Below are 20,876 nucleotides of genomic sequence, written 5' to 3' on the forward strand. Positions count from 1 at the left end.
TTTTGCTTACTGAAAAAAATCATGTGTTGGTAATGTAAAAAGACCTACAGGACATGATATTAGCAGGGGATCTTAAATTAAACTACTAAAGAGGCTCAACACTGTTTAGCTGCCAAAAGCAGTTGGAATTGGGCCTAAACAGTGTGGTAAGTCTTTAGGTGATGGCTATTGTGTCTGTTTGACCTCTTACAAATGTCTCTACAGGCAATAAAAAGAAAAAGTTTCCAATTTAAATAGCTAGAGAATAAAAACAATTTGCCAGTAATGTGAAAAAACCTACAGCACCTGGTGTTCCCATGTGGTCTCCCACCCAAGTACTAACCAGGCCCAACACTGCTTAGCTTCCAAGATCAGACGAGATTGGGCATATCCAATGTGGTATGGCTGTAGGTGAGATACAGGCACTTTTTTGCCCTCTTCTACTTCTATCACCAGGTAAGCTAATAAAAAAGTTTCGTAACTGTTTTTGCTTACTGAAAAAAATCATGTGTTGGCAATGTAAAAAGACCTACAGGACATGATATTAGCAGGGGATCTTAAATTTAACTACTAAAGAGGCTCAACACTGTTTAGCTGCCAAAAGCAGTTGGAATTGGGCCTAAACAGTGTGGTAAGTCTTTAGGTGATGGCTATTGTGTATGTTTGACCTCTTCTAAATGTCTGTGCTGGCAATAAAAAGAAAAAGTTTCCAATTTAAATAGATAGAGAATAAAAACAATTTGCCAGTAATGTGAAAAAACCTACAGCACCTGGTGTTCCCATGTGGTCTCCCACCCAAGTACTAACCAGGCCCAACACTGCTTAGCTTCCAAGATCAGACGAGATTGGGCCTATCCAATGTGGTATGGCTGTAGGTAAGATGCATGCACTTTTTTGCCCTCTTCTACTTCTATCACCAGGTAAGCTAATAAAAAAGTTTCCTAACTGTTTTGGCTTAATGAAAAAAATCATGTTTTGGTAATGTAAAAAGACCTACAGGACATGATATTAGCAGGGGATCTTAAATGAAACTACTAAAGAGGCTCATACACTGTTTAGCTGCCAAATGCAGTTGGAATTGGGCCTAAACAGTGTGGTAAGTCTTTAGGTGATGGCTATTGTGTCTGTTTGACCTCTTCCAAATGTCTGTACTGGCAATAAAAAGAAAAAGTTTCCAATTTAAATAGCTAGAGAATAAAAACAATTTGCCAGTAATGTGAAAAAACCTACAGCACCAGGTGTTCCCATGTGGTCTCCCACCCAAGTACTAACCAGGCCCAACACTGCTTAGCTTCCAAGATCAGACGAGATTGGGCCTATCCAATGTGGTATGGCTGTAGGTGAGATACATGCTCTTTTTTGCCCTCTTCTCTTCTATCACCAGGTAAGCTAATAAAAAAGCTTCCTAACTGTTTTTGCTTACTGAAAAAAATCATGTGTTGGTAATGTAAAAAGACCTACAGGACATGATATTAGCAGGGGATCTTAAATTAAACTACTAAAGAGGCTCAACACTGTTTAGCTGCCAAAAGCAGTTGGAATTGGGCCTAAACAGTGTGTTAAGTCTTTCGGTGATGGCTATTGTGTCTGTTTGACCTCTTACAAATGTCTCTACAGGCAATAAAAAGAAAATGTTTCCAATTTAAATAGCTAGAGAATAAAAACAATTTGCCAGTAATGTGAAAAAACCTACAGCTCCTGGTGTTCCCATGTGGTCTCCCACCCAAGTACTAACCAGGCCCAACACTGCTTAGCTTCCAAGATCAGACGAGATTGGGCCTATCCAATGTGGTATGGCTGTAGGTGAGATACATGCTCTTTTTTGCCCTCTTCTCTTCTATCACCAGGTAAGCTAATAAAAAAGCTTCCTAACTGTTTTTGCTTACTGAAAAAAATCATGTGTAGGTAATGTAAAAAGACCTACAGGACATGATATTAGCAGGGGATCTTAAATTAAACTACTAAAGAGGCTCAACACTGTTTAGCTGCCAAAAGCAGTTGGAATTGGGCCTAAACAGTGTGGTAAGTCTTTAGGTGATGGCTATTGTGTCTGTTTGACCTCTTCCAAATGTCTGTACTGGCAATAAAAAGAAAAAGTTTCCAATTTAAATAGCTAGAGAATAAAAACAATTTGCCAGTAATGTGAAAAAACCTACAGCACCAGGTGTTCCCATGTGGTCTCCCACCCAAGTACTAACCAGGCCCAACACTGCTTAGCTTCCAAGATCAGACGAGATTGGGCCTATCCAATGTGGTATGGCTGTAGGTGAGATACATGATCTTTTTTGCCCTCTTCTCTTCTATCACCAGGTAAGCTAATAAAAAAGCTTCCTAACTGTTTTTGCTTACTGAAAAAAATCATGTGTTGGTAATGTAAAAAGACCAACAGGACATGATATTAGCAGGGTATCTTAAATTAAACTACTAAAGAGGCTCAACACTGTTTAGCTGCCAAAAGCAGTTGGAATTGGGCCTAAACAGTGTGGTAAGTCTTTAATTGATGGCTATTGTGTCTGTTTGACCTCTTCCAAATGTCTGTACTGGCAATAAAAAGAAAAAGTTTCCAATTTAAATAGCTAGAGAATAAAAACAATTTGCCAGTAATGTGAAAAAACCTACAGCACCAGGTGTTCCCATGTGGTCTCCCACCCAAGTACTAACCAGGCCCAACACTGCTTAGCTTCCAAGATCAGACGAGATTGGGCCTATCCAATGTGGTATGGCTGTAGGTGAGATACATGCTCTTTTTTGCCCTCTTCTCTTCTATCACCAGGTAAGCTAATAAAAAAGCTTCCTAACTGTTTTTGCTTACTGAAAAAAATCATGTGTAGGTAATGTAAAAAGACCTACAGGACATGATATTAGCAGGGGATCTTAAATTAAACTACTAAAGAGGCTCAACACTGTTTAGCTGCCAAAAGCAGTTGGAATTGGGCCTAAACAGTGTGGTAAGTCTTTAGGTGATGGCTATTGTGTCTGTTTGACCTCTTCCAAATGTCTGTACTGGCAATAAAAAGAAAAAGTTTCCAATTTAAATAGCTAGAGAATAAAAACAATTTGCCAGTAATGTGAAAAAATCTACAGCACCTGGTGTTCCCATGTGGTCTCCCACCCAAGTACTAACCAGGCCCAACACTGCTTAGCTTCCAAGATCAGACGAGATTGGGCCTATCCAATGTGGTATGGCTGTAGGTGAGATACATGCTCTTTTTTGCCCTCTTCTCTTCTATCACCAGGTAAGCTAATAAAAAAGCTTCCTAACTGTTTTTGCTTACTGAAAAAAATCATGTGTTGGTAATGTAAAAAGACCTACAGGACATGATATTAGCAGGGGATCTTAAATTAAACTACTAAAGAGGCTCAACACTGTTTAGCTGCCAAAAGCAGTTGGAATTGGGCCTAAACAGTGTGGTAAGTCTTTAGGTGATGGCTATTGTGTCTGTTTGACCTCTTACAAATGTCTCTACAGGCAATAAAAAGAAAAAGTTTCCAATTTAAATAGCTAGAGAATAAAAACAATTTGCCAGTAATGTGAAAAAACCTACAGCACCTGGTGTTCCCATGTGGTCTCCCACCCAAGTACTAACCAGGCCCAACACTGCTTAGCTTCCAAGATCAGACGAGATTGGGCATATCCAATGTGGTATGGCTGTAGGTGAGATACAGGCACTTTTTTGCCCTCTTCTACTTCTATCACCAGGTAAGCTAATAAAAAAGTTTCGTAACTGTTTTTGCTTACTGAAAAAAATCATGTTTTGGCAATGTAAAAAGACCTACAGGACATGATATTAGCAGGGGATCTTAAATTAAACTACTAAAGAGGCTCAACACTGTTTAGCTGCCAAAAGCAGTTGGAATTGGGCCTAAACAGTGTGGTAAGTCTTTAGGTGATGGCTATTGTGTATGTTTGACCTCTTCTAAATGTCTGTGCTGGCAATAAAAAGAAAAAGTTTCCAATTTAAATAGATAGAGAATAAAAACAATTTGCCAGTAATGTGAAAAAACCTACAGCACCTGGTGTTCCCATGTGGTCTCCCACCCAAGTACTAACCAGGCCCAACACTGCTTAGCTTCCAAGATCAGACGAGATTGGGCCTATCCAATGTGGTATGGCTGTAGGTGAGATGCATGCACTTTTTTGCCCTCTTCTACTTCTATCACCAGGTAAGCTAATAAAAAAGTTTCCTAACTGTTTTGGCTTAATGAAAAAAATCATGTTTTGGTAATGTAAAAAGACCTACAGGACATGATATTAGCAGGGGATCTTAAATGAAACTACTAAAGAGGCTCATACACTGTTTAGCTGTCAAAAGCAGTTGGAATTGGGCCTAAACAGTGTGGTAAGTCTTTAATTGATGGCTATTGTGTCTGTTTGACCTCTTCCAAATGTCTGTACTGGCAATAAAAAGAAAAAGTTTCCAATTTAAATAGCTATAGAATAAAAACAATTTGCCAGTAATGTGAAAAAACCTACAGCACCAGGTGTTCCCATGTGGTCTCCCACCCAAGTACTAACCAGGCCCAACACTGCTTAGCTTCCAAGATCAGACGAGATTGGGCCTATCCAATGTGGTATGGCTGTAGGTGAGATACATGCTCTTTTTTGCCCTCTTCTCTTCTATCACCAGGTAAGCTAATAAAAAAGCTTCCTAACTGTTTTTGCTTACTGAAAAAAATCATGTGTTGGTAATGTAAAAAGACCTACAGGACATGATATTAGCAGGGTATCTTAAATTAAACTACTAAAGAGGCTCAACACTGTTTAGCTGCCAAAAGCAGTTGGAATTAGGCCTAAACAGTGTGGTAAGTCTTTAGGTGATGGCTATTGTGTCTGTTTGACCTCTTACAAATGTCTCTACAGGCAATAAAAAGAAAAAGTTTCCAATTTAAATAGCTAGAGAATAAAAACAATTTGCCAGTAATGTGAAAAAACCTAAAGCACCAGGTGTTCCCATGTGGTCTCCAACCCAAGCACTAACCAGGCCCAACACTGCTTAGCTTCCAAGATCAGACGAGATTGGGCATATCCAATGTGGTATGGCTGTAGGTAAGATACAGCCACTTTTTTGCCCTCTTCTACTTCTATCACCAGGTAAGCTAATAAAAAAGTTTCGTAACTGTTTTTGCTTACTGAAAAAAATAATGTGTTGGCAATGTAAAAAGACCTACAGGACATGATATTAGCAGGGGATCTTAAATTAAACTACTAAAGAGGCTCAACACTGTTTAGCTGCCAAAAGCAGTTGGAATTGGGCCTAAACAGTGTGGTAAGTCTTTAGGTGATGGCTATTGTGTATGTTTGACCTCTTCTAAATGTCTGTGCTGGCAATAAAAAGAAAAAGTTTCCAATTTAAATAGATAGAGAATAAAAACAATTTGCCAGTAATGTGAAAAAACCTACAGCACCTGGTGTTCCCATGTGGTCTCCCACCCAAGTACTAACCAGGCCCAACACTGCTTAGCTTCCAAGATCAGACGAGATTGGGCCTATCCAATGTGGTATGGCTGTAGGTGAGATGCATGCACTTTTTTGCCCTCTTCTACTTCTATCACCAGGTAAGCTAATAAAAAAGTTTCCTAACTGTTTTGGCTTAATGAAAAAAATCATGTTTTGGTAATGTAAAAAGACCTACAGGACATGATATTAGCAGGGGATCTTAAATGAAACTACTAAAGAGGCTCATACACTGTTTAGCTGTCAAAAGCAGTTGGAATTGGGCCTAAACAGTGTGGTAAGTCTTTAATTGATGGCTATTGTGTCTGTTTGACCTCTTCCAAATGTCTGTACTGGCAATAAAAAGAAAAAGTTTCCAATTTAAATAGCTAGAGAATAAAAACAATTTGCCAGTAATGTGAAAAAACCTACAGCACCAGGTGTTCCCATGTGGTCTCCCACCCAAGTACTAACCAGGCCCAACACTGCTTAGCTTCCAAGATCAGACGAGATTGGGCCTATCCAATGTGGTATGGCTGTAGGTGAGATACATGCTCTTTTTTGCCCTCTTCTCTTCTATCACCAGGTAAGCTAATAAAAAAGCTTCCTAACTGTTTTTGCTTACTGAAAAAAATCATGTGTTGGTAATGTAAAAAGACCTACAGGACATGATATTAGCAGGGTATCTTAAATTAAACTACTAAAGAGGCTCAACACTGTTTAGCTGCCAAAAGCAGTTGGAATTAGGCCTAAACAGTGTGGTAAGTCTTTAGGTGATGGCTATTGTGTCTGTTTGACCTCTTACAAATGTCTCTACAGGCAATAAAAAGAAAAAGTTTCCAATTTAAATAGCTAGAGAATAAAAACAATTTGCCAGTAATGTGAAAAAACCTACAGCACCAGGTGTTCCCATGTGGTCTCCAACCCAAGCACTAACCAGGCCCAACACTGCTTAGCTTCCAAGATCAGACGAGATTGGGCATATCCAATGTGGTATGGCTGTAGGTAAGATACAGCCACTTTTTTGCCCTCTTCTACTTCTATCACCAGGTAAGCTAATAAAAAAGTTTCGTAACTGTTTTTGCTTACTGAAAAAAATAATGTGTTGGCAATGTAAAAAGACCTACAGGACATGATATTAGCAGGGGATCTTAAATTAAACTACTAAAGAGGCTCAACACTGTTTAGCTGCCAAAAGCAGTTGGAATTGGGCCTAAACAGTGTGGTAAGTCTTTAGGTGATGGCTATTGTGTATATTTGACCTCTTCTAAATGTCTGTGCTGGCAATAAAAAGAAAAAGTTTCCAATTTAAATAGATAGAGAATAAAAACAATTTGCCAGTAATGTGAAAAAACCTACAGCACCAGGTGTTCCCATGTGGTCTCCCACCCAAGTACTAACCAGGCCCAACACTGCTTAGCTTCCAAGATCAGACGAGATTGGGCCTATCCAATGTGGTATGGCTGTAGGTGAGATACATGCTCTTTTTTGCCCTCTTCTCTTCTATCACAAGGTAAGCTAATAAAAAAGCTTCCTAACTGTTTTTGCTTACTGAAAAAAATCATGTGTTGGTAATGTAAAAAGACCTACAGGACATGATATTAGCAGGGGATCTTAAATTAAACTACTAAAGAGGCTCAACACTGTTTAGCTGCCAAAAGCAGTTGGAATTGGGCCTAAACAGTGTGGTAAGTCTTTAGGTGATGGCTATTGTGTATATTTGACCTCTTCTAAATGTCTGTGCTGGCAATAAAAAGAAAAAGTTTCCAATTTAAATAGATAGAGAATAAAAACAATTTGCCAGTAATGTGAAAAAACCTACAGCACCAGGTGTTCCCATGTGGTCTCCCACCCAAGTACTAACCAGGCCCAACACTGCTTAGCTTCCAAGATCAGACGAGATTGGGCCTATCCAATGTGGTATGGCTGTAGGTGAGATACATGCTCTTTTTTGCCCTCTTCTCTTCTATCACAAGGTAAGCTAATAAAAAAGCTTCCTAACTGTTTTTGCTTACTGAAAAAAATCATGTGTTGGTAATGTAAAAAGACCTACAGGACATGATATTAGCAGGGGATCTTAAATGAAACTACTAAAGAGGCTCAACACTTTTTAGCTGCCAAAAGCAGTTGGAATTGGGCCTAAACAGTGTGGTAAGTCTTTAATTGATGGCTATTGTGTCTGTTTGACCTCTTCCAAATGTCTGTACTGGCAATAAAAAGAAAAAGTTTCCAATTTAAATAGCTAGAGAATAAAAACAATTTGCCAGTAATGTGAAAAAACCTACAGCACCAGGTGTTCCCATGTGGTCTCCCACCCAAGTACTAACCAGGCCCAACACTGCTTAGCTTCCAAGATCAGACGAGATTGGGCCTATCCAATGTGGTATGGCTGTAGGTGAGATACATGCTCTTTTTTGCCCTCTTCTCTTCTATCACCAGGTAAGCTAATAAAAAAGCTTCCTAACTGTTTTTGCTTACTGAAAAAAATCATGTGTTGGTAATGTAAAAAGACCTACAGGACATGATATTAGCAGGGTATCTTAAATTAAACTACTAAAGAGGCTCAACACTGTTTAGCTGCCAAAAGCAGTTGGAATTAGGCCTAAACAGTGTGGTAAGTCTTTAGGTGATGGCTATTGTGTCTGTTTGACCTCTTACAAATGTCTCTACAGGCAATAAAAAGAAAAAGTTTCCAATTTAAATAGCTAGAGAATAAAAACAATTTGCCAGTAATGTGAAAAAACCTACAGCACCTGGTGTTCCCATGTGGTCTCCCACCCAAGTACTAACCAGGCCCAACACTGCTTAGCTTCCAAGATCAGACGAGATTGGGCCTATCCAATGTGGTATGGCTGTAGGTGAGATACATGCTCTTTTTTGCCCTCTTTTCTTCTATCACCAGGTAAGCTAATAAAAAAGCTTCCTAACTGTTTTTGCTTACTGAAAAAAATCATGTGTTGGTAATGTAAAAAGACCTACAGGAGAGAGGCGTGACCACGGCGGCGTGTGCGTGAGGGAGCGTGTCCGTGCCTCCACAGGATGGCTGTATGAAAAATCTGCTCTCCCACCCCATGTGCTAATAAGCATTACCAGCGACCTGCTGCCAGCGTGACACCCAGCCAGAGTCCTACCTGAGTCGATCCGTACAGGGGCACCAGCGGGTGAAGCGGACGGCTACGGCGCGTTTGTCTGGTCGCCGGAGCGGCTGCACAGCCTAGAGAGCGGCTTCTGTGTATCCGGCGTCTGTCGTCATCAGCCGTTATCAGCCGGGGACACCGCCGGAGATACCGCTGTGAGGCAGGCGGCCGGGAAGGGAGACAGCAGCAAGCGGCAGCCGGCGCGACTTCGGGCTAGCCCCTCTTAATATTCCATCGAGGGCTGGGCCTGCATCCATCACCCTAAACACCCTGCGGACAGCCAGAAACGGGCCCCGGGTGGCGGAGGCTCCAGCGAAGTGGGCGTTTGACGCCAATAGCCAGCAGTACCACAGCAGCAGTGAAGGGACAAACCTCCATAGCCCTCCAGAAAACTATAGAGCCAACCAAGTGGCCAGCCAGCCTGCCCCCCTGTCAGTGACCGCACAGGAAAACGTGGCCCTGGTGAGTAAAAGCCGGCTTATTGGAAAAACTGCATTAACTGATTTATGTTGTCTAAAAAAACACAAAACCCCTTTGCTGTGTCGGTGCCAAATAAAAAACTGTAAGTCAGCAGCAGCCGGGCTTCCTTTTCTGGAACTGCCAAGTGAGAGTTAGCAGCTGGGAGGTCATTGGAGCTCTGGTACTGTGAAGGAGGTAAAAGCAACCCTTCCTTGATTGTTTTGGACTGTGAAAGCAAGTAGTGGCCAGGAAATATAAGCTGTGATACAGTGTATTACCGTGGTGTACCACCAGTACCACATAGAAGCAATAGGTGGCCCGGTAAATAAAGCTGCAATTGTGCTGGGGAAAACCCTGGCTGCCGGGGTCACTGAGTGAGAGACAGTGACTTCACAAGTGAACGACTGTATTGTGGAATTTCTTTGATAACAGAGCCACTGTGTGAGAGACAGGGGGCTGTGGCAAAACAGAGGAATTTGTCTGCGGTGAAGACAAAACTGGGCTAAGGCCACTGTGTGAGAGACAGGGGCCTGGTATTTAACGGAACTCTGGTGCGGCTTAAGTTGGTCATCAGTATTGCTGAGTGGGAGACAGGCGTCCGGATAAAAAAAAAAAAAAAAAACTGGGTGTACTGTAAAAAGATAAAGGGGAGGTGGTGAAAAAACAAAGAAACTGAGCGCTGTGAAGGGGATAACTGGGCAAGGGCCACTGAGTGAGAGTCAGAGGCCAAAAAAAAAAAAAAAAATAAAAAAAAATTTTTTTTGGGCTGTAAAAAGTCATTGTAGGCCGGTCCCATTGTGTGAGAGACAAGGGCCTGGCAAATTAAGGACTACAGCGACATCAAAAGCTCTAACTAAAAATGCCTAAAGCAGCGCCCAAGGCCGGGCAAAATACGGCGGCAGCGAGACTGGAGAAATTTGCTCATAGACAGTCCCAGCCGGGGGACAGCTCACAATTAAATACCCCTTCAACAACTCCAGTTAAAGGGAACAGCCCCTTGCCGGTGCCAGAGGTGACATTGCAACAGGTTCTGGACGCTGTCAATAATTGTGAGACTCGGCTGTCGGAGCAGTTACACACAGTACAGGTGGATATAACATTATTGCGGAATGATGCGCAAAAAACACGTGAAAGGATGACCGAGGTCGAGAACCGGGTATCGGGGTTGGAAGACATTGTTACCCCGCTGTCCATCAAGGTTAACGCCTTGGCAGGACAAATCTCAGAACTGAGGCAGAAATCTGCAGACATGGAGGGAAGACTCAGACGGAACAACGTCCGCTTTATGGGGTTCGAGGAACGGGCTGAAGGAAGTCAGCCGGAGAGATTTCTTGAAGGATGGTTAATCCAAATGTTTGGGAAGGAAGCATTCTCCGCTCAGTTTGCGATTGAACGAGCCCATCGTATACCGGGTCGACACCCAATACCTGGGGCACCAGCCAGAACCCTAATTGCAAAATTATTAAATTTCAAAGACAGGGACAGTATACTACGGCTGGCTCGTGACAAACCCGACCTATTGTATAATGGTCAAAAAATAGCTGCATTTCCGGACTTCCCATTTGAGGTCCGGAAAGATCGGGAAAAATTTAAGGACATTAAAATAAGACTGAGAGAACTGGGGATGAGCTATTCAATGATGTATCCATCCAAATTGCGGATTGCAGTGGACAGCAGCACTAAGTTTTTCTCCTCACCTGCGGAGGTAGCCAGGTGGCTGGACTCAACCCACCCGGCAGGGAAGCAAATGATGAGTACATAGAGGAGAAAGAAATATTGAATCTATGAAAGAACAGTCAAAATAATGATAATTGATGTTGGCTTTCTGCACTGGGGGAGGGGGGTGGGCGGGAATTATCTGTATTAATATCAGGAAATGCAGTAGGGGCCTGTGGGGGGACGGGTAGCTCTCTTTAGTGGTCATTAGTGAATTGCCTCGGGGAAAAAAAAAAAAAAAAAAAGGTGGCGTAGGGAAGTAGCTATCTGGGAAAGCACGTTTGGGGGGGATAAGGTATGCCTAGGGGATTAGGTTATACAGGGAGGGGGGAGGGGGGGTATGTTGTGTGTAAAAAGGTGTTCGTTTGTTTGTTACAATTTGGCCATACACAGAAAGAAGCTGCTAGGCATTATTTGGTGTTTCATAGATGGTACAGAGTAAAGGCCACAAAGGAACAACGGTGAAAGTTTTGACTTGGAATGTGAGGGGGATGAACGACCGTATAAAAAGAGCTTTGGTATTAAAACAATGTAAGAATCTTGAGGCCGATATAATTTGCCTTCAAGAAACGCATTTAAGTTGTGATAAACTACCTTCTCTTAGACGAGCCTGGATAGGTCAGGCCTATCATTCTGTTTTTACAAATATGTCAAGAGGTGTGTCCCTGTTGATCTCAAAATCCCTGTTGTTCGAACCAGGAGAAGTGAAGATAGATCCCAGGGGCAGATATATATTCTTAGACTGTAGTATTAACCATGTAAAAATATGTATACTTACGGTGTATATTCCCCCTCCCTTTTCCTATGAGATTATTAAAGCAGCAGTGGAATTTTCAGTCATGTACCCAGACAGCCAAGTCATTTGTTTAGGTGATTTTAATATAATATTGGACCCTCTCCTAGACAGATGGAGGAGTTCGCAAATGGCGATGCCCAAAGAGCAGAAAAGATTTGAGGAATTTATAAAAGAAATTGGGTGGCACGACCCATGGAGGTTAAAATTCCCAGGGCGTAAACAATATTCATGCTATTCCCCCTCGCATAGGGTATTCTCCAGAATAGATATGATTTTTGTATCGGAAGGCCTCCTTAATAACGTTACCCAGATTGAGTATAAAGCTCGGGGAATATCTGACCATTCCCCCGTCGTTATGCATCTAGAACTGGAAAGAGAAAGTGGCTTCAAATATTGGAAATTACAGCCATTCTGGCTGGCACAATTAGGAGACACGGAGGAACTAGGGCATATTATGGCCGAATTCCTTGAATTAAATAGCAGTTCCTCAAAGGATACCATCATATGGGATGCGTTTAAGGCATTCACTAGAGGGGTTCTGATTAAAAAAATCGCAATGTTAAAAAAAACCCACAGGGTACGGTCACAAGAGTTAGAGATAAGAACAGGAGAGCTAGAAAATGAGTTCTTGAAGAGCAATTTAGAGGCGGATAGAGAAAGGTGGCAATTGGCTCAAAAAGAATGGGTAGACTATATGCAGGATATTACGAGCCGTAGGTTAATGATGGGTTCGCATCGATGGTATGCCAATACGGACAGGGCCGGGAAATGGCTGGCACATTTAGCAAAGCAAGATAGACCCTCCAATATTGTATCAAATATTAGGCTGGAAACTGGGGAAATAGTAAATGAGACTCCAAGGATAGTTCAGGCGTTCGTTAACCATTTCAGTACAGTATATCAATCTCAACTACTCAAGGGAAGAGAAGAGATCAGGGATTATCTGGGATCAATAAGCCTTCCACGATTAACTGAGGAACAGGTAAAACTCCTGGATGCCCCAATAGAATTGTCTGAAGTTAAAGAGGCAATTAAATCTATGCCTGCTAATAAAGCCCCAGGCCTGGACGGCCTTCCAGGAGAATTCTATCAGAAATATGTAACTACTCTAGCGCCCCAGTTGCTATCCTTATTCCAAGCGATGGTAGAGGAAGGAAATATCCCTTCATCAATGTCAGAAGCTTCAATAATAGTGATCTTAAAAAGTGGAAAGGACCCATCTCGGGTAGAATCGTATAGGCCGATTTCTTTGGTAGCCTCAGACGCAAAGATTTTTGCAAAAATCTTAGTTAATCGTCTGAGTAAAGTAATAAATTATATTGTTCATCCCGACCAAACGGGTTTTATGGCCGGTAAAGCAACTATGATTAACCTGAGAAGGGTCTATTCCTACTTACAAATTGCAGATGACAAGAATGATAATGTGGTAGTCGCCTCGTTTGACGCAAATAAGGCGTTTGATTCCATAGAATGGGAATATTTATGGAGTACTTTAAAAACTTTTGGGTTCGGAGATGGGTTTATAAAATTGGTATCATTATTATATAGTGATCCTAAAGCAAGGATGTCTGTAAATGGTTTCACGTCCCCCCCCTTTCCCCTGTACAGAGGAACCAGGCAGGGGTGTCCACTCTCACCTCTGCTTTTTGCGGTGGCAGTGGAACCCCTTGCGTGGATCTTAAGGCATCTGTTACAGGGAACAGGGGCAGGTCGAAACATGATTTCCCTGTATGCGGATGATTTATTGATAGGGGTGTCGAATCCGGAAGAGGATATCCCAAGGATAATGGTAAAGATGCAGGAGTTTGGGGAATATTCTGGACTAAAAATGAATTGGGAAAAATCAAATATGATGTATATAGGTGATAACATCCCAAAGGGCTTAGAAGGTATCCCTATGAAAGTAACAGAAAAATTTAGGTATCTAGGGATAACCGTCTCAAAAACCGCAAAAGATTATATTCACGAAAATCTTATCCCAACAATAGATGATATTAAAACTAAATGTAGATCATGGATTAAACTCCCCATAACCCAAATGGGCAGGGTAAATCTTATAAAGATGTCTATCCTTCCCAAACTCTTATACATATTCCAGCAATCGCCAGTATATATAAAAGACGAATATTTTCGTAAAATTAAAAGTATTATTTCCTCATTTATATGGAAGAATAAGCGAGCAAGAATAAAGATGGATATACTATATAGAGACCGGGATAATGGGGGGTTAGCGGTTCCCAACTTCAAAAATTACTATATCGCAGCTCAGTTAACCCATATGTGTGCATGGGTTCAGGAGGGAGAAGCCTCTGAGGAACTGAAGGAGTTAATAAAGAGTTCGGATGGGGAACTAACCCCTCTGCAGAAATTACTAGTTGGGGATATGAGAGGTAACCCTCCACCAATTATCAGACAAGCTCTCAAGATCTGGAAAGGGGTAAACAAGGTTTTGAATTATAACGGGCTGGATCCCGATACCCCTTTTTTTTCATTAAATGTCCTAATAGACATTAAAGCACAACAAGGCAGCAATATATGGGGGAAATATGGAATTTTCACGATTGGCCAAATATATCAAGGTCAAAATATTCGGTCTTTTCAAGAACTGCAAATTGAGTTTGGATTACCTAAACACATGTTTTTTAGATATCTCCAGATTAAGAGTGCATTGACACAGTACGGAGTGGGTATCAAGGTGCTCATAAATGAGTCTCCTTGCAAAAAATTTATTAAACAAATAGGTGGAGGGAAGAAACTTTCCAAAATATATAAATATCTTAACCAGTTCAGGCAGGAAGAAGAGTTAATAACACTAAAGGGAAAATGGGCAGTGGATATTCCCCGGGTGAGCGATATAGAATGGAGGGAAGCGTTATCAGCCCCCAGCGAGGCCACAACCTCGATTCGAATACAACAAGTGCAATTTAATATCTTGCATAGGAGCTATATAACACCAGTTCTAATGAAAAAAATTGCAGATTCTAATTCTGACAAATGCCCTAAATGTAAAAAGGAGATCGGCTCGTTTAGACACCTTTTGTGGGATTGTAAAATAATAAGGGATTACTGGGAAAAGATTATTGGTATTTTGGTAAGTTTAGGGGTTCCCAGACCACTTTTATCAGAAATCAACCTTACAATGGGAGTTTGGGAAGGTGGCGAAGTTGCAAGAGAATGGAAACAGCTGGTGAGGAACCTAGCAGCGATAGCCAAGGTAATAATTGCCAGATATTGGCTATCCCCTTCAGGCCCAAAAGTACAGGAATGGTTGAATCTAACAAATAGCACATGCGCACACGAGAGATTTGTATATGCCACAAGGGGCTCAGGTCCAAAGTTCATTAAAATTTGGGGTCAATGGAAACAATCACAGTGGTATGAGGGGGTAGATCGGAACAATAACTAAAGAGTAGGGTCTTCATTAGAATATAATATATTTTTTTTTTTTTTTTTTTTTTTTTTCTTCTTTTTTTTTTTTTTTTCTCTCTGCTTTCCCCCTTTACGTCCCATTTACCCATGTCTCTTTATTCTCCCAAGATAAGAATGAGTATAGGAATGCACGTAAAATAGAGTTGATAGTAGTAATATAAAAATACACAAAGGTAAAGACGGTGGGGAGGGGGGAGAGTGGGAGGGGGGAAGGGAAGGGTAAAGTGTAAAGCGTGATGTGTAATGGGATAAGCACAATGTGAGAAAGTAATGCAACACGAATCGACAAGAATATAATAATAAATGTAAAATGGGGAGAAGGGAAGGTAAATAAATAGGTCACGATAGTTGAATCAACGATAAATAGTAAAAATATAACATAAGATTGTATGCTCACTGCTATAAAGAGAAGTTGAGGGAGGAGAGGGTGGGGGGGGGGAGGCAGGGGAGGAAGAGAGGAAAAAGGGAAAAGAAAAGGGCAGGGGGGTTAGAATATATAGATATAAATATGCACATAGGGTATCCCACGCTTAGGGGTGAGAAATGCACGTTTAGATTCACTACTATTTATTCGTCTCCTTTTTCTTTGCCATGTTTGTAGTAGTAAATAGAGTGTGTTAATTCAATAAATTGAAAAGAGATAGGAGAAGCTATTAATTCACGCCCAAGATCGGAGGATAGATCACTTTAGAAGGTTAGGTTAAGGGAGAGTGGGAGGGGGAGGGGGGTGGATGGGGAAAATGGGAAAACTGTATTAATTCTAGTCATTCTTATGTTGTCAATGTTTTTTCTGTTTGTAGACCCTATACTCCGATCTCATTCTAAAATATAAGAAAATAGGGAATAATAAATAAGAAACTTATCCACTCCGGGAGATAGATGGGTTATAATGCCTTGCCTCATGCCTAGAGGAAAATGAAAGCTAAGGGAAACAGGAATAGATGGGTAATTAAGGGCCAAAATGTATGTAAGTCTGTTATGTATGTTATGTGTGTGGGGGGGGGAGATGATATTATATTGTCTTGCCATGTACATGTCACAAACTTGGAAAAAAAAAAAAAAGTCAAAAGCACCTTGTTATATAGAAATGTATGTGGAATTTTTATACTTGAATAAAGAAAAACTCAAATAAAAAAAAAAAAAAAGACCTACAGGACATGATATTAGCAGGGGATCTTAAATTAAACTACTAAAGAGGCTCAACACTGTTTAGCTGCCAAAAGCAGTTGGAATTGGGCCTAAACAGTGTGGTAAGTCTTTAGGTGATGGCTATTGTGTCTGTTTGACCTCTTACAAATGTCTCTACAGGCAATAAAAAGAAAAAGTTTCCAATTTAAATAGCTAGAGAATAAAAACAATTTGCCAGTAATGTGAAAAAACCTACAGCACCAGGTGTTCCCATGTGGTCTCCCACCCAAGTACTAACCAGGCCCAACACTGCTTAGCTTCCAAGATCAGACGAGATTGGGCCTATCCAATGTGGTATGGCTGTAGGTGAGATACATGCTCTTTTTTGCCCTCTTCTCTTCTATCACCAGGTAAGCTAATAAAAAAGCTTCCTAACTGTTTTTGCTTACTGAAAAAAATCATGTGTTGGTAATGTAAAAAGACCTACAGGACATGATATTAGCAGGGTATCTTAAATTAAACTACTAAAGAGGCTCAACACTGTTTAGCTGCCAAAAGCAGTTGGAATTAGGCCTAAACAGTGTGGTAAGTCTTTAGGTGATGGCTATTGTGTCTGTTTGACCTCTTACAAATGTCTCTACAGGCAATAAAAAGAAAAAGTTTCCAATTTAAATAGCTAGAGAATAAAAACAATTTGCCAGTAATGTGAAAAAACCTACAGCACCTGGTGTTCCCATGTGGTCTCCCACCCAAGTACTAACCAGGCCCAACACTGCTTAGCTTCCAAGATCAGACGAGATTGGGCCTATCCAATGTGGTATGGCTGTAGGTGAGATACATGCTCTTTTTTGCCCTCTTCTCTTCTATCACCAGGTAAGCTAATAAAAAAGCTTCCTAACTGTTTTTGCTTACTGAAAAAAATCATGTGTTGGTAATGTAAAAAGACCTACAGGACATGATATTAGCAGGGGATCTTAAATTAAACTACTAAAGAGGCTCAACACTGTTTAGCTGCCAAAAGCAGTTGGAATTAGGCCTAAACAGTGTGGTAAGTCTTTAGGTGATGGCTATTGTGTCTGTTTGACCTCTTACAAATGTCTCTACAGGCAATAAAAAGAAAAAGTTTCCAATTTAAATAGCTAGAGAATAAAAACAATTTGCCAGTAATGTGAAAAAACCTACAGCACCAGGTGTTCCCATGTGGTCTCCAACCCAAGCACTAACCAGGCCCAACACTGCTTAGCTTCCAAGATCAGACGAGATTGGGCATATCCAATGTGGTATGGCTGTAGGTGAAATACAGCCACTTTTTTGCCCTCTTCTACTTCTATCACCAGGTAAGCTAATAAAAAAGTTTCGTAACTGTTTTTGCTTACTGAAAAAAATAATGTGTTGGCAATGTAAAAAGACCTACAGGACATGATATTAGCAGGGGATCTTAAATTAAACTACTAAAGAGGCTCAACACTGTTTAGCTGCCAAAAGCAGTTGGAATTGGGCCTAAACAGTGTGGTAAGTCTTTAGGTGATGGCTATTGTGTATATTTGACCTCTTCTAAATGTCTGTGCTGGCAATAAAAAGAAAAAGTTTCCAATTTAAATAGATAGAGAATAAAAACAATTTGCCAGTAATGTGAAAAAACCTACAGCACCAGGTGTTCCCATGTGGTCTCCCACCCAAGTACTAACCAGGTCCAACACTGCTTAGCTTCCAAGATCAGACGAGATTGGGCCTATCCAATGTGGTATGGCTGTAGGTGAGATACATGCTCTTTTTTGCCCTCTTCTCTTCTATCACCAGGTAAGCTAATAAAAAAGCTTCCTAACTGTTTTTGCTTACTGAAAAAAATCATGTGTTGGTAATGTAAAAAGACCTACAGGACATGATATTAGCAGGGGATCTTAAATTAAACTACTAAAGAGGCTCAACACTGTTTAGCTGCCAAAAGCAGTTGGAATTGGGCCTAAACAGTGTGGTAAGTCTTTAGGTGATGGCTATTGTGTATATTTGACCTCTTCTAAATGTCTTAGCTGGCAATAAAAAGAAAAAGTTTCCAATTTAAATAGATAGAGAATAAAAACAATTTGCCAGTAATGTGAAAAAACCTACAGCACCAGGTGTTCCCATGTGGTCTCCCACCCAAGTACTAACCAGGCCCAACACTGCTTAGCTTCCAAGATCAGACGAGATTGGGCCTATCCAATGTGGTATGGCTGTAGGTGAGATACATGCTCTTTTTTGCCCTCTTCTCTTCTATCACAAGGTAAGCTAATAAAAAAGCTTCCTAACTGTTTTTGCTTACTGAAAAAAATCATGTGTTGGTAATGTAAAAAGACCTACAGGACATGATATTAGCAGGGGATCTTAAATGAAACTACTAAAGAGGCTCAACACTGTTTAGCTGCCAAAAGCAGTTGGAATTGGGCCTAAACAGTGTGGTAAGTCTTTAGGTGATGGCTATTGTGTCTGTTTGACCTCTTACAAATGTCTCTACAGGCAATAAAAAGAAAAAGTTTCCAATTTAAATAGCTAGAGAATAAAAACAATTTGCCAGTAATGTGAAAAAACCTACAGCACCAGGTGTTCCCATGTGGTCTCCCACCCAAGTACTAACCAGGCCCAACACTGCTTAGCTTCCAAGATCAGACGAGATTGGGCCTATCCAATGTGGTATGGCTGTAGGTGAGATGCATGCACTTTTTTGCCCTCTTCTACTTCTATCACTAGGTAAGCTAATAAAAAAGTTTCCTAACTGTTTTGGCTTAATGAAAAAAAACATGTTTTGGTTATGTAAAAAGACCTACAGGACATGATATTAGCAGGGGATCTTAAATGCAACTACTAAAGAGGCTCATACACTGTTTAGCTGCCAAAAGCAGTTGGAATTGGGCCTAAACAGTGTGGTAAGTCTTTAGGTGATGGCTATTGTGTCTGTTTGACCTCTTCCAAATGTCTGTACAGGCAATAAAAAGAAAAAGTTTCCAATTTAAATAGCTAGAGAATAAAAACAATTTGCCAGTAATGTGAAAAAACCTAAAGCACCAGGTGTTCTCATGTGGTCTCCCACTCAAGTACTATCCAGGCCCAACACTGCTTAGCTTCCAAGATCAGACGAGATTGGGCCTATCCAATGTGGTATGGCTGTAGGTGAGATACATGCTCTTTTTTGCCCTCTTCTCTTCTATCACCAGGTAAGCTAATAAAAAAGCTTCCTAACTGTTTTTGCTTACTGAAAAAAATCATGTGTTGGTAATGTAAAAAGACCTACAGGACATGATATTAGCAGGGGATCTTAAATTAAACTACTAAAGAGGCTCAACACTGTTTAGCTGCCAAAAGCAGTTGGAATTAGGCCTAAACAGTGTGGTAAGTCTTTAGGTGATGGCTATTGTGTCTGTTTGACCTCTTACAAATGTCTCTACAGGCAATAAAAAGAAAAAGTTTCCAATTTAAATAGCTAGAGAATAAAAACAATTTGCCAGTAATGTGAAAAAACCTACAGCACATGGTGTTCCCATATGGTCTCCCACCCAAGTACTAACCAGGCCCAACACTGCTTAGCTTCCAAGATCAGACGAGATTGGGCATATCCAATGTGGTATGGCTGTAGGTGAGATACAGGTACTTTTTTGCCCTCTTCTACTTCTATCACCAGGTAAGCTAATAAAAAAGTTTCGTAACTGTTTTTGCTTACTGAAAAAAATCATGTGTTGGCAATGTAAAAAGACCTACAGGACATGATATTAGCAGGGGATCTTAAATTAAACTACTAAAGAGGCTCAACACTGTTTAGCTGCCAAAAGCAGTTGGAATTGGGCCTAAACAGTGTGGTAAGTCTTTAGGTGATGGCTATTGTGTATGTTTGACCTCTTCTAAATGTCTGTGCTGGCAATAAAAAGAAAAAGTTTCCAATTTAAATAGATAGAGAATAAAAACAATTTGCCAGTAATGTGAAAAAACCTACAGCACCTGGTGTTCCCATGTGGTCTGCCACCCAAGTACTAACCAAGCCCAACACTGCTTAGCTTCCAAGATCAGACGAGATTGGGCCTATCCAATGTGGTATGGCTGTAGGTGAGATACATGCACTTTTTTGCCCTCTTCTACTTCTATCACCAGGTAAGCTAATAAAAAAGTTTCCTAACTGTTTTGGCTTAATGAAAAAAATCATGTTTTGGTAATGTAAAAAGACCTACAGGACATGATATTAGCAGGGGATCTTAAATGAAACTACTAAAAAGGCTCATACACTGTTTAGCTGCCAAAAGCAGTTGGAATTGGGCCTAAACAGTGTGGTAAGTCTTTAGGTGATGGCTATTGTGTCTGTTTGACCTCTTCCAAATGTCTGTACTGGCAATAAAAAGAAAAAGTTTCCAATTTAAATAGCTAGAGAATAAAAACAATTTGCCAGTAATGTGAAAAAACCTACAGCACCAGGTGTTCCCATGTGGTCTCCCACCCAAGTACTAACCAGGCCCAATACTGCTTAGCTTCCAAGATCAGGCCTATCCAATGTGGTATGGCTGTAGGTGAGATACATGCTCTTTTTTGCCCTCTTCTCTTCTATCACCAGGTAAGCTAATAAAAAAGCTTCCTAACAGTTTTTGCTTACTGAAAAAAATCATGTGTTGGTAATGTAAAAAGACCTACAGGACATGATATTAGCAGGGGATCTTAAATGAAACTACTAAAGAGGCTCATACACTGTTTAGCTGCCAAAAGCAGTTGGAATTGGGCCTAAACAGTGTGGTAAGTCTTTAGGTGATGGCTATTATGTCTGTTTGACCTCTTCCAAATG

General features: G+C 40.6%; 25 non-coding genes and 3 pseudogenes across 25 annotated transcripts; all 28 read right to left on the reverse strand.

Moving 5' to 3' along the window:
• Window positions 1-273: 273 nt before the first annotated feature.
• LOC146022803 (5S ribosomal RNA) lies at window positions 274-392 on the reverse strand. The gene has a single exon (XR_014452244.1). It is a non-coding gene; the product is annotated as a 5S ribosomal RNA (ribosomal RNA).
• A 345-nt stretch (window positions 393-737) lies between these two features.
• On the reverse strand, window positions 738-856 carry LOC146021867 (5S ribosomal RNA). The gene has a single exon (XR_014451340.1). It is a non-coding gene; the product is annotated as a 5S ribosomal RNA (ribosomal RNA).
• Window positions 857-1,202: 346 nt separating this feature from the next.
• On the reverse strand, window positions 1,203-1,321 carry LOC146022199 (5S ribosomal RNA). The gene has a single exon (XR_014451665.1). It is a non-coding gene; the product is annotated as a 5S ribosomal RNA (ribosomal RNA).
• A 344-nt stretch (window positions 1,322-1,665) lies between these two features.
• LOC146023413 (5S ribosomal RNA) lies at window positions 1,666-1,784 on the reverse strand. Its single transcript, XR_014452832.1, has one exon. It is a non-coding gene; the product is annotated as a 5S ribosomal RNA (ribosomal RNA).
• Window positions 1,785-2,128: 344 nt separating this feature from the next.
• LOC146022200 (5S ribosomal RNA) lies at window positions 2,129-2,247 on the reverse strand. Its single transcript, XR_014451666.1, has one exon. It is a non-coding gene; the product is annotated as a 5S ribosomal RNA (ribosomal RNA).
• Window positions 2,248-2,591: 344 nt separating this feature from the next.
• On the reverse strand, window positions 2,592-2,710 carry LOC146022201 (5S ribosomal RNA). The gene has a single exon (XR_014451667.1). It is a non-coding gene; the product is annotated as a 5S ribosomal RNA (ribosomal RNA).
• Window positions 2,711-3,054: 344 nt separating this feature from the next.
• Window positions 3,055-3,173, reverse strand: LOC146023463 (5S ribosomal RNA). The gene has a single exon (XR_014452879.1). It is a non-coding gene; the product is annotated as a 5S ribosomal RNA (ribosomal RNA).
• Window positions 3,174-3,517: 344 nt separating this feature from the next.
• LOC146022814 (5S ribosomal RNA) lies at window positions 3,518-3,636 on the reverse strand. Its single transcript, XR_014452255.1, has one exon. It is a non-coding gene; the product is annotated as a 5S ribosomal RNA (ribosomal RNA).
• A 345-nt stretch (window positions 3,637-3,981) lies between these two features.
• Window positions 3,982-4,100, reverse strand: LOC146021868 (5S ribosomal RNA). Its single transcript, XR_014451341.1, has one exon. It is a non-coding gene; the product is annotated as a 5S ribosomal RNA (ribosomal RNA).
• A 346-nt stretch (window positions 4,101-4,446) lies between these two features.
• Window positions 4,447-4,565, reverse strand: LOC146022202 (5S ribosomal RNA). The gene has a single exon (XR_014451668.1). It is a non-coding gene; the product is annotated as a 5S ribosomal RNA (ribosomal RNA).
• Window positions 4,566-4,909: 344 nt separating this feature from the next.
• LOC146025053 (5S ribosomal RNA) lies at window positions 4,910-5,028 on the reverse strand (annotated as a pseudogene).
• Window positions 5,029-5,373: 345 nt separating this feature from the next.
• On the reverse strand, window positions 5,374-5,492 carry LOC146021869 (5S ribosomal RNA). Its single transcript, XR_014451342.1, has one exon. It is a non-coding gene; the product is annotated as a 5S ribosomal RNA (ribosomal RNA).
• Window positions 5,493-5,838: 346 nt separating this feature from the next.
• Window positions 5,839-5,957, reverse strand: LOC146022203 (5S ribosomal RNA). The gene has a single exon (XR_014451669.1). It is a non-coding gene; the product is annotated as a 5S ribosomal RNA (ribosomal RNA).
• A 344-nt stretch (window positions 5,958-6,301) lies between these two features.
• On the reverse strand, window positions 6,302-6,420 carry LOC146024513 (5S ribosomal RNA). Its single transcript, XR_014453890.1, has one exon. It is a non-coding gene; the product is annotated as a 5S ribosomal RNA (ribosomal RNA).
• Window positions 6,421-6,765: 345 nt separating this feature from the next.
• LOC146022204 (5S ribosomal RNA) lies at window positions 6,766-6,884 on the reverse strand. Its single transcript, XR_014451670.1, has one exon. It is a non-coding gene; the product is annotated as a 5S ribosomal RNA (ribosomal RNA).
• Window positions 6,885-7,228: 344 nt separating this feature from the next.
• Window positions 7,229-7,347, reverse strand: LOC146022205 (5S ribosomal RNA). The gene has a single exon (XR_014451671.1). It is a non-coding gene; the product is annotated as a 5S ribosomal RNA (ribosomal RNA).
• Window positions 7,348-7,691: 344 nt separating this feature from the next.
• On the reverse strand, window positions 7,692-7,810 carry LOC146022207 (5S ribosomal RNA). Its single transcript, XR_014451672.1, has one exon. It is a non-coding gene; the product is annotated as a 5S ribosomal RNA (ribosomal RNA).
• Window positions 7,811-8,154: 344 nt separating this feature from the next.
• On the reverse strand, window positions 8,155-8,273 carry LOC146021870 (5S ribosomal RNA). Its single transcript, XR_014451343.1, has one exon. It is a non-coding gene; the product is annotated as a 5S ribosomal RNA (ribosomal RNA).
• An 8,054-nt stretch (window positions 8,274-16,327) lies between these two features.
• Window positions 16,328-16,446, reverse strand: LOC146022208 (5S ribosomal RNA). Its single transcript, XR_014451673.1, has one exon. It is a non-coding gene; the product is annotated as a 5S ribosomal RNA (ribosomal RNA).
• A 344-nt stretch (window positions 16,447-16,790) lies between these two features.
• LOC146021871 (5S ribosomal RNA) lies at window positions 16,791-16,909 on the reverse strand. Its single transcript, XR_014451344.1, has one exon. It is a non-coding gene; the product is annotated as a 5S ribosomal RNA (ribosomal RNA).
• A 344-nt stretch (window positions 16,910-17,253) lies between these two features.
• Window positions 17,254-17,372, reverse strand: LOC146024514 (5S ribosomal RNA). Its single transcript, XR_014453891.1, has one exon. It is a non-coding gene; the product is annotated as a 5S ribosomal RNA (ribosomal RNA).
• A 345-nt stretch (window positions 17,373-17,717) lies between these two features.
• Window positions 17,718-17,836, reverse strand: LOC146023245 (5S ribosomal RNA). The gene has a single exon (XR_014452668.1). It is a non-coding gene; the product is annotated as a 5S ribosomal RNA (ribosomal RNA).
• Window positions 17,837-18,180: 344 nt separating this feature from the next.
• Window positions 18,181-18,299, reverse strand: LOC146022209 (5S ribosomal RNA). Its single transcript, XR_014451674.1, has one exon. It is a non-coding gene; the product is annotated as a 5S ribosomal RNA (ribosomal RNA).
• A 344-nt stretch (window positions 18,300-18,643) lies between these two features.
• LOC146022211 (5S ribosomal RNA) lies at window positions 18,644-18,762 on the reverse strand. The gene has a single exon (XR_014451676.1). It is a non-coding gene; the product is annotated as a 5S ribosomal RNA (ribosomal RNA).
• A 346-nt stretch (window positions 18,763-19,108) lies between these two features.
• On the reverse strand, window positions 19,109-19,227 carry LOC146024664 (5S ribosomal RNA; annotated as a pseudogene).
• Window positions 19,228-19,571: 344 nt separating this feature from the next.
• On the reverse strand, window positions 19,572-19,690 carry LOC146023393 (5S ribosomal RNA). Its single transcript, XR_014452813.1, has one exon. It is a non-coding gene; the product is annotated as a 5S ribosomal RNA (ribosomal RNA).
• A 345-nt stretch (window positions 19,691-20,035) lies between these two features.
• On the reverse strand, window positions 20,036-20,154 carry LOC146024220 (5S ribosomal RNA). Its single transcript, XR_014453609.1, has one exon. It is a non-coding gene; the product is annotated as a 5S ribosomal RNA (ribosomal RNA).
• Window positions 20,155-20,500: 346 nt separating this feature from the next.
• LOC146025287 (5S ribosomal RNA) lies at window positions 20,501-20,609 on the reverse strand (annotated as a pseudogene).
• Between the last annotated feature and the right edge of the window lie 267 nt (window positions 20,610-20,876).

This window comes from Crinia signifera, chromosome 7, assembly GCF_055691185.1.
Source record: "Crinia signifera chromosome 7, ASM5569118v1, whole genome shotgun sequence".
NCBI lineage: Eukaryota > Metazoa > Chordata > Amphibia > Anura > Myobatrachidae > Crinia > Crinia signifera.